At 40.6% G+C, this 6,838-nt stretch overlaps 1 pseudogene; it reads right to left on the bottom strand.

The window, feature by feature from the left end:
• Positions 1-4,984: 4,984 nt before the first annotated feature.
• On the bottom strand, positions 4,985-6,619 carry LOC147511859 (uncharacterized; annotated as a pseudogene).
• Between the last annotated feature and the right edge of the window lie 219 nt (positions 6,620-6,838).

Raw genomic sequence — 6,838 nt, 5'->3', positions numbered from 1 at the left:
TCGAAGACCTTATTCTCTCATACTTATCATTTTTTTTTTGAATTTTCTATTCCATTTTCTTCTACACTACCACCTAAGCCCCATAACACCTAATAAAGACATCTAGCTTAATTAGGAGTAGGGTGGTGTAATAATAAGTAGTAGATGTGAATTCTTGACCTCGGCTCCTGTAACTGTCATTGAGTATGTGAGGAAATGTGTGCCCACTACACACTGGAGTTAGCAAAATTGAGTAGAAAAATGAGAGAGAAATTATGTTTTGACACATACCTGTGAGAACCTACTTAAGGACTCTATCCAAAGGATCTAGAAACGGCCCTACTCGTACATTTCATTATAAGGATCACTGCATGCATGCTCATATATAGATGTTTTGATTATTGTATGTATATTAACTTGAATTTTGAAAGAATTAATCCTTGTTTCCCCCGCTAGTGAGATGTATAGATATCTGAGATTAATTAAGAAAACAAGCCTTTGTTACTGAGTCGTTGTAGTATAAATGAAGTTTGTGAGTATCTTCTCTATAAAACCCTCACGAGGCTATAACTCGTCTACAAGAGAATTCCTAGTGGTTTAAAGCTTTGTTGCACATAGTAAATGCAACCGCACTCTGCGAAATGAGACTTAGTTTAGGACAGCACATTTTTGGCCACTTATCATTTTAATGTCTCTTTTTTGCTTGAGGACAAGCAAAGTATTGTTTGGGGGTGGTGTGCTAAGCATCCAAAAGTATAATATTAAACCCCGTAGAGACATAGCATTTTGGTTAATTATGTGTTTAATAATTATTAAATAATTATATTTTTGTACTTTTGCTGGTTTTCTTAGTTAACGTGAATATGATGATAAAATATGCATCGAAGTACGGGAATACTGGAATACCTGAAGTCTTCCCACTCAGTCCCAGTGAAGCCCAACAAAGCCTGACTAAAGCTGAAGATTCCAAAGGGACAAAACCAGTACAGAATGGGTCCACAGGTAAAGAAGCAGAAAACTTCTGAAACTCACATCTTTCAAACCTGGACGCAGACTTCGGTTAGTGAACTGCCAGAGCAACCAGGGCGACGAACTCTACGCAAAGAGAGAAAATTGTAAAAACACCAAAATCATCGCCGCCATTGGACACACCACGTGGACCCACTCTACGGGTCCACAAGGCTTGACGAGTCAGCATAGGCAAGTGGCAATTGATGATCACAATTGTGTGCCACCTTGCAAGAGGAAAAGACGGAACAATTCAATGTTTGAATTGATTTAGCAAAAGGACACAACAAAATTAAAACATAACAAGATAAACTTTGTATTACAAAGTTTGGAAGTTATCAAGTTGAGTAAAAACAAAACAATTAAATGAGTTAAGGGATTCACGTGAAAGGGCTGGAGGCTATATATATGAGAAGGGGACTTTAGACTTTAGTCTTCAGTTTTAGTTTTTAGTTTTAGCCTATAGTTTTAGCTTTTCATTTTGCTATTTTCATTTCCAATACGTTGTCTTGCTTTCCCTTCCAGTAGCTTTCATACCAACATTAGTATTGTAAGTCCTTTTACTTAATAAAAGTCATTTCTTTCCAAGTTTAATTCATGTTCTTCATTTACTTATTTATTGCATACATCAAGTTCCACTAATTATTCAATGACCATGAGCTAAACCCCCGGGGGAGGGTTAATGATGCTCGTGTGAGGATACGGATTGACACTTTAATGTTCCAGAATCACTACTTAGGAATTAGGTGTAGATTATACATCCGGTCCCAAAATGATTGAGACTGTCCAAGTTTGGTGTGCTGATGCTCCAGAACAGTCTCGCTAGAGACCCAAAATATCTCGCGCACGACTCTCTAGTGTTAGATAGCTCTCTGATTTGTCCAGCTGATGTAGAATCGAACCAGGAGCTGAAATGATATTCCAGAGATGTAATAGTAGTTCAAGTCCTTATGCTAGTGAGATGAGCTCAGAGATGCAGGCATCTCACTAGGGATCGATACTCGACGCCGTCTTGGATTTGTCTATGAACTCGAGACGGATTAGAGCTATAGTGATGTGGTATTATAACTGTTGAAACTGATCTTGTATGAGTACGGTTAACCCTTTCCCTGTTTCTCTATCTCTGTTTATTTACATAAAAATCAATCGCTATTATTTTACGTTACTTGCAATACCGTTAATTTACTTAAACCAACTAAATAACCTAAAATCCTACTCACTAAAAGTTATAAATCCAGTTGTGAACCTTGCCAAGCCCTAAGGTATGGACGATCCCTTACTCGACCTATCCTACCAACCCACGTGAGTAAGGTAACTTGACTAAACAGACGTTTACGGACTTTGGACTTTGAACTTCGGACTTCGGACTTTAAAAGAATAAAACCTGAAATAACCGTTTATCAGTGTTTATATGTGACGTAATCTTCTAGGGACTACATTTGTACCCTGAACACAACTTCTATGATCGCGAGGTAAAATCAAGTTATTTTATTATTAATATTATTTTGAAGTCGTCCTATTAGGAGTGTTGATTTTTATTTTTTGGGTTTGGTTCAATTCTGAACTTCTGATGATGAAGATTAGTTCCTCGTATTCGTTATATATTTCTAGAAACGGAATTTGAGATCTCTGCAATCTAATTTTATCGTGTTCAATCTTAAAAATCTTGTAAGTTATCATTTCTTTCTTGAACACTGTGATTCAACAATTATTAGAATTGCACCAGTTTATTTTCTTTACACTGATTTTAATCAATATGTTCTACTTTCTTAAAGCAATTTATCATTTGTTAATTCGCCGCACTCAGCCACTAGAGTCTATCATTCGAAATCTTGATCTGCAAGTATATTTAGTATTTTAAGTAAATTAATTTGACGAGCACGCTACCCCTTCCCGTTTGCCATCAATCTATACCAGTCGGGTGTTGAAACTTTTGACCTGTTGGACAAATTTTTTGAGCTTTTTAGTATTTTGCTTTCCATTAGGTTCACACCTAGGTAGCAATGTAAACAATGTATTTAAATTTTTTAAGATAGGTGTACAGAAGGAAAGAATGCTTCCTTATGATATGTATTTAGTAGTGAATGCATAGTGTAATACAGATTGCATGTTTGAGACTTTTGAATCTAATGTGATCCAAGAGAACCAAAGCTCATTCAATATGCCTATATTAAATGTGTAACCGGCATTTTTTTTTGGGGTCTAACATGATATGCCTATCTAATTGGTGTTTTGATCACCCTAATAATTATAATCAATGTGCATAATCAATCTTATTTTGTTCCTTGCAGTTTGCACACGGTATGAGAAGTTGTGATGTACACAATGTTCCAATATTTACAAGCCAAAGGTAACTTAATTCATGTCCATAAATTGCATTCAAAGTACTAATTTTATATGGTTTTAAGTCAAATGACTAGAATTAAGAGTAGATGAAAAGATTGAATATAAATTCAGTGATAGTTAGATTGTTATATTGAGAAAAACTAATGCTTAAATAGGAGTGGCTAAGTACATAAATATGGAAAGATAGTGTTTCAGCAAGATTTGCCAAAACACACCAGTTGAGGGTTGTGAGTAATATTTTTTGGAGATGGTGAAGGAGATGGTGATTGGGGAAAGATGAGACTGGACTTCGATTTTGAAGTTGCCTACGTACCCAAAGATATTGCTTGGGATCAAGTCTCGATTGCGTAGTTCTGGAAAAATGACGAAGGTTGGATTTTATAGGTAGCATTGGTGATAGTTACTTCCTCATTCTCCAATATTCCAATCGTGGGATGAAGTTGGAGAACTGGTGGGAGAACTGTCCAATCATGGGATGAAGTTGGAAAGCTGGCGGGACAACTGTTAGCTCGTGGGATGAAGTTGGAGAACTGGCGGGACATCTGTCAGCTCGTGGGATGAAGTTGAGAACTGGGCGGGACATCCGTCGGTGGTGGGATGAAGTCGAGAACGGGCGGGTGAATCGTCACCGGTGGGATGAAGTTGGAGAACTGGCGGGACATCTGTCAGCTCGTAGGATGAAGTTGAGAACTGGCGGAGAACCGTCAACTCGTGGGATGAAGTTGAGAACTGGCGGGACAACAATATGTCGATTCGTGGGATGAAGTTGGAGAACGGGCGGGACATCCGTCACTCGTAGGATGAAGTTGAGAACTGGCTGGTACATCCGTCGCTTCGTGGATTGAAGTTGGAGAACTGGCGAGACATCTGTCAGCTCGTGGGATGAAGTTGGAGAACTGGCGGGAGAACTGTCAGCTCGTGGGATGAAGTTGAGAACTGGTGGGACATCTATCATTTGGTGGGATGAAGTTGAGAACTGGGCGGGACATCACTCGTAGGATGAAGTCGAGAATCCGCGGGAGAACTGTCCATTTCGTGGGATGAAGTTGGGAGAACGGGGAGGAGAACCCGGTTCGTGGGATGAAGTTGGAGAACTGGCGGGACATCTGTCAGCTCGTAGGATGAAGTTGGAGAACTGGCGGGACATCTCTCAGCTCGTGGATTGAAGTTGGAGAACTGCCGGGACATCTGCCAACTCGTGGGATGAAGTTGGAGAACTGGCGGGAGAACTGTCAGCTCGTGGAATGTAGACTTTGAGCATGGGCTTTTTCATAGATAAGCTCTAAGCATGGGCTCTGAGCGTGGGCTTGTTTATAGTTGGGCTCTGAGCGTGGGCTTGTTTATAGTTAAGCTCTGAGCATGGGCTCTGAGCGTGGGCTTGTTTATAGTTAAGCTCTGAGCATGGGCTCTGAGCGTGGGCTTGTTTATAGTTGGGCTCTGAGCGTGGGCTTGTTTATAGTTGGGCTCTGGGCATGGGCTTGTATTGAATTGGGCTTATATTTGGCCACATTTGTGGGGGCGAACACGCCCCTTTTTTGTTACATGGGCAAGGCCCGTGTGGTTTTTTTTTTTTTTTTTTACGTAGTAAGAATGTCTCCTTTGAATAAAAGAGTTTACAATGTACATTGTTGACGATTAGATACTCTACGCGTCAGTTCCCATCACATCCGTGTCTTGGATCCGTAAGAGTCGAATAGACATTTACAAAGCCAACTTCGTCATTGTCTCTTCCACATCCGGTCGTAGTACTCATCCAAAATGGTTGTGCTTTTCATCGGTTAAAACAATTTTTGGTGACAACTCAAAAAGGATCTTGGACTTTGGCTTAATTATCGGTTATTGCAAACATGCCTCGGGCCGGAGAAGCCGGCGGCTTCCTTCACCGGCCAACTATTGCTCTTGTAGGACATTCATGAATCACATATGCAAGAGAGACAAGGTCAAAAGAATTGATGGAAGGTCCGTGGCTTCACCATTTGCATGAACCCAACTAATTGGATTTTTCTTGGGATCATCTCCTTCTCCTTGAACGTGCTCAAGCAAGAAAGTAAAGTGATAGATCCAACCCGGTAACTTTTCTTTGAAGGAAACCCGCCGAAGAAGAAATCTTGTGCTAACACCAACAGAACAACCGATATCCAATATATCATTGATCATAGAATTTACTGAACACAGTTGATAATGCCGTTCAATCGCTTTGAAGCCAATTTCCACGCACAACTTGATTCGCTTCGACAACAGAAGAGGCATTGGGAATTGCTCTTTTACCAATGGACATAGTCGCAGCTTCTGCTTCTGCCGCTGCCAGGGGAACTTGCTATCTTGTGTTGACTGAGCAACTGCTGTTTCTCTTTGTGGCATCCATGAGGAAAGGTTTCTCCATATATTGCTGGAAATTAAACTACTGGGTGGTGAATTTGGACTTGTATGTGTAGGCATATAACCAGATGGATTGCCTCCAGTGCACAAAATAAATTTGGGCCGTCTCACACATGTTGACAGCAACGAGGAGCTCTCGATGGTAGAATAGAAAGATGATCCATGTAGTAAAACGTTGAATAACCCATAGGTATAGGCATATCCAGACAAAATCCCGCACAAATGTCCAAGTAAGGAGACATTCGTCATCAAAAGCTAGAATACAATCAACAAGATCCAAACATACCATTTAGCAGGAACATTAAAAAGTCCAAACACGCTTCTAGATTGGGCGCCACTGAGACTTGTCTCTATAACAATCATGGAAAATAAGATTTCAGAGAATCCTATTGTGCATTCATTCACAAGATCTGATGTTGGGAAAAGGGATTATAGGCAACCAATAATGCAATAGAAAGATGAATGAGAGCATTGCTGATAGCCAGAATTATTATCACATACAGCAAGCGGACAGATCCCATAATTCTCTCCAGTTCAGATCCCAAAGGCACCTGGGTTGGAGTGAGACTAGTGTTGTCCATGGTCTTATTGAGCACCTTAAGTGCAAGTTGGACAGCCTCCTCCCTTGTGATATCATCTTTGTAATCCTGCTTCAGTATTGACTAGGCAGTTTGGTTGTTGAGCAGCGACAAATCAAGTTTACTTGAGGCAGCGGCATACAGCGGCATTCAATACTAGAATCCCATTAATGGCCCCTATAAACCGTTGGCTTCCTTAGTAACACACACCTCTCAAAACCAATGAAAACAGTGTGGTGCTTTTCCATCAAACAATTTGAGCTCCAACTTTCCCCAGAGTTCTTGTGGCCATTGTTACCAGAGACACCACCAGACCCAAGTTCACACATGGTGCTTACATTAACTTCGGGGTGCCACCAACAAGCAGAATTGCACTGGTAAGGCAGCGGCAATTCGGAAAAAAAAAATAGCAGCGGCATTCAAAGTTCTTCAGCGGCTATTCTATGGATCATCGCACCAGCGGCAATGCGACAATGCGAGCGGCATTATTGGATCGGCTACTCGAGCGGCAATTCAAACTTTTAGTTTTGATCGGCAAATCAAGAAAA

The sequence above is a fragment of the Coptis chinensis genome, chromosome 3 (genome assembly GCF_015680905.1).
Source record: "Coptis chinensis isolate HL-2020 chromosome 3, ASM1568090v1, whole genome shotgun sequence".
NCBI classification, from domain to species: Eukaryota; Viridiplantae; Streptophyta; class Magnoliopsida; order Ranunculales; family Ranunculaceae; genus Coptis; species Coptis chinensis.
Note: the sequence above shows the minus strand (reverse complement) of the source record. Positions and strands in the feature narration are given on the sequence as shown.